The sequence below is a fragment of the Xenopus laevis genome, chromosome 5S, assembly GCF_017654675.1.
Source record: "Xenopus laevis strain J_2021 chromosome 5S, Xenopus_laevis_v10.1, whole genome shotgun sequence".
NCBI lineage: Eukaryota > Metazoa > Chordata > Amphibia > Anura > Pipidae > Xenopus > Xenopus laevis.
The window spans coordinates 3474247-3487751 of record NC_054380.1 but is presented as its reverse complement, the minus strand read 5'-3'; the positions used below and the strand labels follow the sequence as shown (position 1 = coordinate 3487751).

At 37.0% G+C, this 13505-nt stretch overlaps 1 pseudogene; it reads right to left on the bottom strand.

Annotated features, from left to right (window-relative positions):
• The window catches only part of LOC108717372, a 61254-nt pseudogene extending 54193 nt beyond the window's left edge, over positions 1 to 7061 (bottom strand).
• Between the last annotated feature and the right edge of the window lie 6444 nt (positions 7062 to 13505).

Below are 13505 nucleotides of genomic sequence, written 5' to 3'. Positions count from 1 at the left end.
ACCCCTCAGATGGCAGCTTACACCTCAATATTTAGCCCTGAATTAACCTGTGTCCTAATTGTAATTTTAATAATTTGCTAAATTCCTGGACATTATTTTTAACTTTCTAACAATAAAAGTTACGTTTTATTTTTAATTTGTTCAAGGGAATTACTTAATCCTGAATGGGGTGGTGCAATCTTTAGGGTCTCTCTTTCTCTCCAGAATATTACTTCAGCAGTAAAGAGTGATTGAAGTTTATCAGAGCAAAAATCACATGACTGGAGGCACCTGGGAAACTGACAATATGTCTAGCCCCATGTCAGATTTCAAAATGAAATTAAAAAAAAATAAATCTTTTTGCTCTTTTGAGAAACGGATTTCAGTGCAGAATTCTGATGTGCTTTGAATTTTTTTTTTTAACCATGACAGTATGCCTTTAACTTGTGTTTCATTACATGTATTTATAAATCAATTTTTTTAATGAAATGACAAAAGCAATGTTGTTTTTGCTGCATCTGACAAACAATGGGGGCTTCTGTCAGCTTGCAACTGGATATGAACAACAGAAAGGCTTAGTAAGTGGCTTATTAGAGTCTTGTTGCTGTCTTATTTATCAAAGAGGCGCGTGCTCCGTCTAAATCAAACAAGTGATAATGATCGTATTAAGAGCCTGAAACAGATGCCGTTACTCAAAGAAAGTTAATTATAAGTTGAAAATGAAAAGCACTAACCTGATTCCCTCGAGCAAGCAGAGCTTTCAAGCGAGTTATTTCGGCTGGAAGCTCACGAATTAGCTTGACATTAGCATCGTCATTAATGGCGGGCTTGTTGATGATGTTTTTGGCTCATTTGCATAGCGAAGTGTACGCAAGGTTTCTCCATAATTGATATCAGCAGGCGAAATAGCTGTGAAGAAAGAATTCAAAGACAAATTATTCAGCACCTCGGGCTTCAATGAGCAGGAACGTGGTTTGTAATTTAAAAGGCAAATAAATGATTTGAATGTGTAACCTAGAAACATAGACAAGTTTGATGGTAGATAAGAAGCCCACTGGCCTCTTTAGCCTGCCCATTGCTTATCTCAACAGTTCAGCCTCTATAGAAGTTTCACCTGATTTCACTCTCAGGGTTGTCTTCTGTCTGTTCAAGGTATTATTGTAACTCCACGGAATTCTCTCCAGTATCAGAATTAAAGGGCCACAAAAACAAAGTCTTTGAATGTGTGCTTGTATATTTTACTATGTCATTTGGGCCTTCTATTTAAAGGGGTCGTTCACCTTTAAATTAACTTTTAGTGTGATGTAGAGAGTGATATATGCGTAGTGATGGGCGAATTCATCACTTTTCGCTGAAAAATACGCAAATTTCCCACGAAATACACGACACACGGAAAAACTCGAAAACACGCGAAAACATGAACTTTGCCGATCGCATAAATTTTGACGCCGGCGTTAGTCGGCATCCACATAATGTTAACGTGCAACGTGTAGCATGTCTACAATTTGCCGAATTTTCACACCAGTTTTGAAAATGTATTCGCCTGTTTTTTCTTGGAAAAACTTTGAACAGAATTCGATCGAAATGTACTTATTCGGCCAAAAAAACCTTAAATTTAATTACTTTTTGAATTCGAATTTCAACGTTTTTGAAATTCGAAATTCTACCCTTGATAAATCTGCCCCTTAAAGAGGACCCGTCACCCAAAAAAATTATTCAAAATCCTATTTTATCACATTAGTCAAGCAAAATGAACTTTAATTACACTATATAAATTATTTGAATCTTGTTTCCTTCAGTCTGGGATTTCAAAATTATAGCAAGCAGGCAGCAGCAGTAGTGATCCTAGAGGGGGCGGGCCCTGGTGCGTGACGCGCAGCCGGGCCCCGCCCCCTCCGTACGGCCGCATTTGTATATGGCGCACGGACCCCCTGCTCCCCCGGTAGTTCCGCCACTGGGCAGCAGCCATTTTGTGGGACACTGTTTTTTTGAGACAAGTCTTGTATCATCTCAGAATCTTGTTTGTGCACCAGAATGGGGGAGCTGATGTCCATCCCCATGTCCTGGCTACACAATTAAATGGTGAAGAGAACGGGGGAATGTGGGGAGAGCAGTGACATGTAGGAAGTGCTGAATGGAAAGTGAAAGTAATTGCCTAAGGAATAGAGGAGGGGCAGACAAAAATTGATTGACAGCTGAGATTTTTAAATGAGCTTACATCAGCTATGAATGCTTTAATAAAAAATATAAATTGGATTTCATGTTTAATTTGAAAAGGACTTTTATTATACAGATTTTTGTGTCTGGGTGACAGGTCCACTTTAAGGTATGAAGATCCAAATTACTGAAAGATCCATTATTCAGAATGCTCAGGACCCGGGGCTTTCCGGATAACAGGTCCCATACCTGTACTTTGTACTTGATCTCAACTACAGGTAAGGGATCCGTTATCCGAAAAAGCTCTGAATTACGGAAAGGCTGTCTCCCATAGACTTCATTATAATCAAAGAATCCAAATATGTAAAAATGATTTCCTTTTTCTGTGTAATAATAAAACAGCTTGTACTTGATCCCAACTAAGATAAAATGAATCCTTATTGGAAGAACCAGCCTATTTAATGTTTACATGATTTTCTAGTAGACAGGGAGGCACATCGATAAAAACTCCCCTAACTCCCATACATTTGAAATTTAACAAATCTAAATTTATTAATAAAATCAATTTTTTTTTAAACTCGGACCTGAAAACTCTAATCAAATTGGAATCTAATTTGATGCGAATTTTAAAAACTCCATTTGAGTTGTTTCTCAGAATGTCAGGAAGGCTGCAAACAACTCCAAATGTACCCAAGGACCTCTCCCATCGACTGCAGAATTATCAAAGGTCGAGGTGAATTTTCGAATATAAATAATTTGATTTTTGAGCTATTTTTTGTGTACTTCGACTAGGGAATAGACCAAATTCAATTCGAACTTGAAAAAAAATCAAAAATTAGAATATCAAAATTTATCATGTACTGTCTCTTTAAAAATTCAACTTCGACCATTCGCCTCTAAAACCTGCTGAATTGCAGTTTTAGCCTATGGGGGACCTTCTAGAACCTATTTGGATTCAACTGGTGGACTTTGAAAAACCTATGGTTTTTTGGGGAAAAAATTCTTATCAAGTTCAATCGAATGCACTATTCCTTCGATTCCTTCAATTCGTATGATTCTAATTTGGCAGAATACGGATTTATTAGATCAAAAACAGATCTATTTGACCAAAAAAAACCTTTGACTTAATTTCAGTTGGTCTTTTTGAATTCTAATTTTGAAGGTTTTTTTTTAATTTGGCCCTTGATAAATATGACCCTAATTCAGGTTTTAGGTGGCTAATAGTTGAATTTGAGATCTTAAAGGCTAGAGTATAATAAATCTTGAAAATCTTGAAAATCAAAATCGAATTAGAATAACTCCCTAGTCAAATTTGACAGTTTTGACCATAAAAATATTTGAAAATTCCAATTTTGAATTTTGAATTCGACCCTTGATAAATCTGCCCCTTAAAGTGTGAAGATCCAAATAACGGAAATACCTGTAATCCAGAAAATCCCAAGCATTCTGGATAACAGGTCCCATTCCTGTACCAACATGAGCTGGAAAAAATACCATTTTGGAAATGAATGCCTTGTTTTGCTCGATTGTCTAATTTTTTAATTATTTGGGCATTTCTTCAGATGTTTGCCAGAAGGACCCTAATATCCTCAGATCACGCCGGCATTTTGAGACCATATAGGATCGGACATTATTGAATGTTTTCAGCAAAAATTTTCAAAGGCAAGTAAACAAATCTGTCATTGGGTGAATTCAGCAGTAAGCCTCCAAAAGTTAGATAAGAACTAGAGGAAATTGAAATTCTTACTGGCAATCATTATGGTCTTGGAGTTTCCTCCCAGGCTATCTTTTAAGAGCCAAATCAGAACAGAATCCCGCTAAGGCACGAAGACTTGCTTTATCTTAGCTAGATGGTTGGCTGCATCCTGAGATAAATCAGCTGCAAAAGAGAGCAAGAAAATGAAATGATTGCAAATATTTCTCTTCCCTTTTTGGTGGAAAAAGAACACCCCAAGGGTATTTTTACAGTTATAAACTGAGAGTAAGATATTAACCGTGAAGCTGCACAGAGAAGAGAAATGTGCCTACTCACTGCAATGCCAAGTGAAGGAACAGTTAGAGACCTATTTATCAAAGGTCAAATTTCAGATTCAGTTTTTTTTTAACTCTAATACATTTAAATATACTTGAAATTCAATTGGGAGGTTATTTAACAAAAAAATTTAATATTGAACGAATATTATCGAGCCAAAAACTAGAATCAAATTAGACTAAATTTGAATCAAGTTTTTTCTCCAAAAAAAACCCCTCAAATCTCAGGAAGGCTATTTACATCTTCAAATTGATGACTAGATCTCTCCTTATACATGAACTTGGCAGGTTTAAGGTATACAGTCGAATTCAAATTATTCCCAGGGTATAGGTTTGATAAATCTCAAAATTCTAATTTGAATTAAAATTCAAATTGAGCTTAAATAATTCACAATGGGAATTTGTGAAGGAAAAAAAATTGAAAATCTTTGAAATTCGAATTCAAAAAGACCAACCAAAATTAAGGGGCAGATTTATCAAAGGTTGAAGTGAAAATTCTAATTAAAATTTTTTTAATTCCGAGCAAATTTTTCTGTACTTCAACTAGGGAATAGTCCAAATTCGATTTAAATTTAAAAAAAAAATTGAATATTGAAATTTATCATCTACTGTCTCTTTAAAAATTCAACTTTTGCCATCTAAAACCTGCCGAATTGCTGTTTTAGCCTATGGGGGACCTCCTAGAACCTATTTGAATCAAATTCAATCGAATGTGCTATTCCTTTGAATTCGAATGATTCGAATTTGCCTAAATACGGACCTATTCGATCGAAAACGGACCTATTCAACCCAAAAAAAACTTAAACTTAGGGGCAGATTTATCAAGGGTTGAATTTCGAGTTTATGAGAGTTTCTAAAAGCAAAATTTATTAAAAAATATTTTTTTTTTTAAATTCGCGGGAATAAGATTGACCTGCAAACTTGAATTTTATCAAAAGTCCACCAAATGGCTCCAAATTGATTGTAGAAGGTCCCCTATAGCCTAAAACAGCAATTCCGCAGGTTTTATATGGTGAACAGTCTCATTAAAATTATTAAAGGGACAGTACATGTACATTTCAAAATTCGAATTTAGATTTTTTTTTAAAAATTTGAATCAAATTTGGACTATTCCCTAGTCAAATTACAATTAAGGGGCAGATTTATCAAGGGTCGTATTTCAAGTTTATGGGAGTTTCTAAAAACTCCCATCAACTTCCATAAACTCAAATTTGAAAAAAATGACCAATTGAAATGTATATAAAAAAAAAAAAATTTTTTTTAAAAACATATGAATAGGATCGAGCTGCAAATTCGAATCAAGTTTTTTCACCAAAAAAAGTCACCCAAATTACTCCAAATTGATTGCAGGAGGTCCCTCATAGGCTAAAACACTAATTTGGCAAGTTTTAGATGGTGAATAGTCGAATTTGAATTCGTAAAGGGACAGTGCACGATAAATTTCAAAATTCTAATTTCAATTTAATTTTATTCTAATCGAATTTGGACTATTCCCTAGTCGAATTACACTAAAATAAACTCAAAATTCAAATTTAAAAATTCGAATTTTCAATTCGACCCTTGATAGACCTGCACCTAAAATAAACTCAAAATTAGAATTTAAAAATTAGAATTTTCAATTCAACCCTTGATAAATCTGCCCCTTAAATACCCTCATCCACAATTCCTGTACCTACCCACATGCATTCACAGTATAATACTTTCATACCAACACTTAGGGGCAGATTTATCAAGGGTCGAAGTGAATTCGAGGGAATTTTCAAAAAAATTAAAAATTCAAAGTAATTTTTTAGAAACTTTGACCATCGAATAGGATAGTACAACTCCGAATTCTTTTCTAAGTAAAATAGTTTGAATATTCGACCATTCATTAAACGGAGTACTGTCTCATTAAAAAAAAAGTTAAATTTGATACTTCGCCAAATTAAACCTGCTGAAGTGCTATGTTAGCCTACGGGGACCTTCTGGGGCAGTTTTCTAAGTTTTTTAAAGTTGAAGAAAAATAGTTCTATCAATTGCTGAAATCTTTCGAATCGTTCGATTGAACGAATTTACTTCGACCACAAATGGTCAAATTCGATGAAAAAAAACTTCAACTTCGATTTTCGAAGTAATTCAATTCGATGGTCGATAAATCTGCCCCTAACTCATACAGTGCCAGCTGAACTTACACTCAAATGATTTTCAGGTTGTCAAAGGTAAAATTAAAGGGATACTGTCATGGGAATTTTTTTTTTTTTTTCATAATGAATCAGTTAATAGTGCTGCTCCAGCAGAATTCTGCACTGAAATCCATTTCTCAAAAGAAAAACAGATTTTTTTTATATTTAATTTTGAAATCTGACATGGGGCTAGACATATTGTCAATTTCCCAGCTGCCCCAAGTCATGTGACTTACACTCAATAGTAAAATCCCATGTCCCACTGAGACACATTCAGTTACATTGAGAAGGAAAAACAGCAGCCTGCCAGAAAGCATTTCTCTCCTAAAGTGAAGGCACAAATCACATGACTCGGGGCAGCTGGGAAATGACAATATGTCTAGTCCCATGTCAGATTTCAAAATTGAATATAAAAAAATCTGTTTGCTCTTTTGAGAAATGGATTTCAGTGCAGAATTCTGCTGGAGCAGCACTATTAACTGATGTGTTTTCAAAAAAACACGTTTTCGGATGACAGGATCCCTTTAAGGAAGTTACTAATATTAATGGCTGGCACAGTTCTCTATACAAGTCTAATGGCAGATGCTGCTTCCCCAAAGTCTACTGCAAAAAAACCGACCATCCCATTGTAAAAGAAATTATATTATTGTGTTATGATGGAAATGAATGAACTATTTTAGCCTAGATACAGATTCATTTTCTCTCACGTAACTCTCTGCTGGACAGACACATTTTGAAAATGCATAAAAAAAAGAAAAAATGCCAGCGTTTTTTGGGACTTAGAAAATTTTTTCACTTTTTTTGAAGCAATCCCTATCTACTCTATTGCGCTTCACCTGGTGTGAGGTGGTGAAGGAAGTAGCGTTCAGAAAAATGCGTGCGGCAGTGAATTTGCGTAGTTACGTCCGTTGCGCAAATTCGCCAGGCGTAAGGGTGCGAAGTAACACTAGCGAAGTTACGCCAGCGTCCGTTAGTGAATCGGCGAATTAACAAAAATGCGCTACACCAACGAATTAACGTCCTTTAGTGAATTTGCCCCTAAGACTCAATTAATCCTTATTGAAAGCAAAACCAGCCTATTGGGTTTATTTCATGTTTAGATAATTTTCCAGTAGACCCAAGGTATAAAGATCCAAATTAAGGAAACATCAGTTATCCAGAAAACCCCAGGTCTAAGCATTCTGATTAACAGGTCCCATACCTGTATTAGTAGGACTTGGCAAAGCTGAACCTTGTATTGTTTATCCTATTTCTTGTATCACATCGCAGCGGCTCCTTCCATGCAAACAGGTTTTTTCACATAATGAAGGAAAATGTGCAGCTTTAGCAGTAGAGGTTTTCCACCAAGAATTTTTTTTATTATTTCTACCAAAGATGTTTTCCATGAACTGAACTGGAATATAGAATGATAAAAACCGATCTAATTGAGCACTGTAAGAATAACACAATTATATCTAAATTATAGGCCCTCAAAAGAAATATTTGGCAAGACTTAAACCGACCACAGAATCATTCTCGCGAAGTCTTAAGACAATTATTTCGGCAGGATGATAGAAACCATCATTCCATGTGAAATACTCATTACTTTAATGTTTCTGCATTTGCTGCCAACCTGCTTTTTCTCATTCCGACACCGATGAATCTTATTCCATGCTAACATTGCATTACTAGCGCAGTCTTCTCTAGGAACCGTTGCCAGGGAAGCTTTTCGTGGCCTAAAATAGGGATGCACCGAATCCACTATTTTGGATTCGGCCGAACCCCCGAATCTTTCGTGAAAGATTCGGCCGAATACCGAACCGAATCCGAACCCTAATTTGTATATGCAAATTAGAGGTTGGAAGGGGAAAACATTTTCTACTTCCTTGTTTTGTGACATGCGATTGCCCTCCCCGCCCCTAATTTGCATATGCAAATTCAGATTCGGATTCAGTTCGGCCGGGCAGAAGGATTCGGCCGAATCCGAATCCTGCTGAAAAAGGCCGAATCCTGGCCGAATCCAGAACCGAATCCTGGATTCGGTGCATCCCTAGCCTAAAATGGAATCATAAAAGGATCTCGGATACAGCATCCAGGCTATTACAGGACATAAGATGTGAAAAATGTATAAATGCAAATAATTAATAGTTCAACTTGAATTGAGCACACTAAGCAGATTCCTTTTAAGTTTAGCAAGGTTGCCTACAAATCCATAATAACTTTATGGTTTATAATAAGTGGGTTCATGCTGACATTTTAGCTTTTTGGTTTGAACCATTTATCTTCCATGGAAGTTCACACTTCCACTGTGTAAAGAAATTTAAAATAACCGCACACCCTACGTTCCCAAATCTCTCCTCTTGGTGATCAGTGATGGGGGAATCGGTAACCTCCAGTCTAATATATGATGAATATCACCAGCACACAAGACATGCGTTCAGCAGGGCAAGCCCTTGCGATTTTATTTAATGCATGGTGCAACATTGACTTCAATACCTGTTGGCTGCTCCAATGGCTACAAAGAAGCTTTTTTATATAAACTATAGTAGTGCTTATCTGTTATCTACTGTGTATCCTGTGCTTGAATGGCTACCCCCATGGCTACACAGCAGCTTGTTTATATAAACTATAGTAGTACTTATCTGTTATCTACTGTGTATCCTGTGATTGAATGGCTGCCCCCATGGCTACACAGCAGCTTTGTTTATATAAACTATAGTAGTACTTATCTGTTATCTACTGTGTATCCTGTGCTTGAATAGCTGCCCCCATGGCTACACAGCAGCTTTGTTTATATAAACTATAGTAGTACTTATCTGTTATCTACTGTGTATCCTGTGCTTGAATTGCTGCCCCCATGGCTACACAGCAGCTTGTTTATATAAACTATAGTAGTACTTATCTGTTATCTACTGTGTATCCTGTGCTTGAATGGCTGCCCCCATGGCTACACAGCATCTTGTTTATATAAACTATATTAGTGCTTATCTGTTATCTACTGTGTATCCTGTGCTTGAATGGCTACCCCCATGGCTACACAGCAGCTTGTTTATATAAACTATAGTAGTACTTATCTGTTATCTACTGTGTATCCTGTGATTGAATGGCTGCCCCCATGGCTACACAGCAGCTTTGTTTATATAAACTATAGTAGTACTTATCTGTTATCTACTGTGTATCCTGTGCTTGAATAGCTGCCCCCATGGCTACACAGCAGCTTTGTTTATATAAACTATAGTAGTACTTATCTGTTATCTACTGTGTATCCTGTGCTTGAATTGCTGCCCCCATGGCTACACAGCAGCTTGTTTATATAAACTATAGTAGTACTTATCTGTTATCTACTGTGTATCCTGTGCTTGAATGGCTGCCCCCATGGCTACACAGCATCTTGTTTATATAAACTATATTAGTACTTATCTGTTATCTACTGTGTATCCTGTGTTTGAATGGCTGCCCCCATGGCTACACAGCAGCTTGTTTATATAAACTATAGTAGTACTTATCTGTTATCTACTGTGTATCCTGTGCTTGAATGGCTGCCCCCATGGCTACACAGCATCTTGTTTATATAAACTATAGTAGTACTTATCTGTTATCTACTGTGTATCGTGTGCTTGAATGGCTGCCCCCATGGTTACACAGCAGCATGTTTATATAAACTATAGTAGTACTTATCTGTTATCTACTGTGTATCCTGTGCTTGAATGGCTGCCCCCATGGCTACACAGCAGCTTGTTTATATAAACTATAGTAGTACTTATCTGTTATCTACTGTGTATCCTGTGCTTGAATGGCTGTCCCCATGGCTACACAGCAGCTGGTTTATATAAACTATAGTAGTACTTATCTGTTATCTACTGTGTATCCTGTGCTTGAATGTCTGCCCCCATGGCTACACAGCAGCTTGTTTATATAAACTATAGTAGTACTTATCTGTTATCTACTGTGTATCCTGTGCTTGAATGGCTGCCCCCATGGCTACACAGCATCTTGTTTATATAAACTATAGTAGTACTTATCTGTTATCTATTGTGTATCGTGTGCTTGAATGGCTGACCCCATGGCTACACAGCAGCATGTTTATATAAACTATAGTAGTACTTATCTGTTATCTATTGTGTATCCTGTGCTTGAATGTCTGCCCCCATGGCTACACAGCAGCTTGTTTATATAAACTATAGTAGTACTTATCTGTTATCTATTGTGTATCCTGTGCTTGAATGTCTGCCCCCATGGCTACACAGCAGCTTGTTTATATAAACTATAGTAGTACTTATCTGTTATCTACTGTGTATCCTGTTCTTGAATGTCTGCCCCCATGGCTACACAGCAGCTTGTTTATATAAACTATAGTAGTACTTATCTGCAGTAAACACAACAGTTGCACCAACGCAGAGCACCAGTTTTTGGTGTGACTGTTCATTTAAAGTATACTATCCATAATTAGCATCTCGCAGCAAAATTGCAGTTAAAGCGATACTGACACTATAAAAATCATAGGAACGTGTCAGTATCAAGTAAATTCTGCACCCGGAATAGTTTCCCGCAAAACCCCTTGCAAAGCTGCCCCCCAACCCCGTGGACCTGTATGCAAACCGGCTGACACTACTAACAGATCTTCCGCGTTGCTTCAGCGACACTGGGCTGGGGGCGGAGCGATCCTCCCATAGGCTGAATTCCTGTTTTCATTTGTAATCGGCCTATGGAAGGATCGCTCCGCCCCCAGCCCAGCGTCGCTGAAACGCTACAGAAGATCATTTAGCAGGGTCTCGTGAACGCAGGTTTGTTGGGAACTATTCTGGGTTCAGCATTTACTTATACGTTCCTATGATTTTTATAGTGTCAGTATCGCTTTAAAAACACAACATGGCCGAAAATTGAATCAGGGAACAAATAACATCTGTCTTTCTTCTGCTTTTTTGTTTAACAATGGGACACATAAAACAAAAGGGACGCAGCAGTATTCAAATTGATAACACTTTGCCCCCTTCACTAATGAGCCCAGCTTTGCCTCAATTACATGACTAGGGTTGCATAAAATTTGCATAACTAGATTAAAATATTAACATTTTAAATAAAAGAGGAGGTGGTGGCCTAAGAGAAAGGCGATGTTTTTTATATGTTTGTTATAGAACAGGAGAGATGTGATTGATCTACTCAGAACCTCCTTTTATACCCTGATGTCTAAAAAGCAAAAAAAAAAGCATGTTTCGTGGGAAACATGACTTGTCATTTAACATTGATAATCCTACCTGCTCGTCTTATAAACGCTCCTCGAAACAGGGAAATAAAAAGGGAATTATTTAACATTTATGGCTGCTGTAACTAATTCCTCACAAATGTCAAGTCGTTACAACTTAATTAATTGCAGCTCATTTAACCACATTAATTACATATTCATATTTTAACAACAAAGCAGCTATGTGCGGATTTTTCTTTTTTTTTTTTTCAAGACAACAGTCAGTTGTTTTCATTAAAATGACAAAGAACAGGGGTATTTAACATCAGATCATTTATTTCTACGGCGCCGCCATGTCTTGTTATGGAGCAAAACAAAAACGGAAACAGTGGACAAGGCACAAACATAAAGGGGAACTCCAGCCAATAACTCTGACAAAAATGCAGTTTTGGATAAGGAAAGGAATGTCATTTGAAGCAACTTTTCATGTACAGGTATGGGATCTGTTATTCGGAAACCCGTTATCCAGAAAGCGCCGCATTATGGAAAACCCATCTCACTTAGGGGCCGATTCACTAACTTCGAGTGAAGGATTCGAAGTAAAAAAACTTCGAATTTTGAAGTATTTTTTGGGCTACTTCAACCATCGAATGGGCTACTTCGACCTTCGACTACGACTACGACTTTGAATCGAAGGAATTCGAACTAAAAATCGTTTGACTATTCGACCATTCGATAGTCGAAGTACTGTCTCTTTAAAAAAAACTTTGACCCCCTACTTTGGCAGCTAAAAGCTACCGAAGTCAATGTTAGCCTATGGGGAAGGTCCCCAATAGGCTTTCCTAAGTTTTTTTGTTGGAGGGATATTCCTTCGATCGTTGGATTAAAATCCTTCAAATCGTTCGATTCGAAGGATTTAATCGTTCGATCGAAGGAATAATCCTACGATCGCTGTATTTGCGCTAAATCCTTCGACTTCGATATTCGAAGTCGAAGGATTTTAATTCCTAGTCAAATATCGAGGGTTAATTAACCCTCGATATTCGACCCTTAGTGAATCAGCCCCATAGACTCCATTTTAACCAAAAAAACCCGAAATTTTGCTTTTTTTTTTGTGGTGACCTCTAGCTTCACTCTTTCAAAAAACATTAGGGGGCAGATTTATCAATTAACCCTCGAAATTCGACCATCGAAGAAAAATCCTTCAATTCGAATATCGAATTCGAAGGAATTTAGAGCAAATACTCCGAACGATCGAATAAAAATCGTTCCATCAAACGATAAAATCCTTCGAATCGAACGATTTGAACGATTTTAAGCAATCGATCCAAGGATTTTTATTCGATCAAAAAAAAAAAAAACGTAGAAAAGTGCTGGGGAAGGTCCCCATAGGCTAACATTGAACCTCGGTAGGTTTAAAGTGGCTAAGTATGAAGTCGAAGTATTTTTTAAAGAGACAGTACTTTGACTATCGAAAGGTTGAATAGTTGAACGATTTTTACTTCAAATCGTTCAAATTCGACCCATTCTATGGTCGAAGTACCCAAAAAATACTTCGAAATTCAAATTTTTTTTTCATTCGAATTCTTCACTCGAGCTTAGTAAATCTGCTAGGTATTCACCGAATCCACTATTTTGAATTCGGCCGAACCCCCGAAAACTTTGCAAAAGATTCGGCCGAATACCAAACCGAATCTGAATCCTAATTTGTAAATTTTTTTTACTTCCTTGTTTTGTAACAAAAAGTCACCGATTTGCATATGCAAATTAGGATTCCAATTCTGCTTCCTTCATTTCTTCAATTCATCAACATCAACATCTGCCAAGTGTTCCCATGCTGGAGCTGACATGAGGGTTTCGGCCATGAACGAAGAAGAGGATTTTGCTCACAGTGAGGGATTGAAATTGGGCTGCTGATTCCCACCCCGTCTGACCCTGGCAAGAGAATGGGACTTTTAAAGGAATTGTTCAGTATAAAAATAAAATCTGGGTAAATAAATAGGCTGTGCAACATA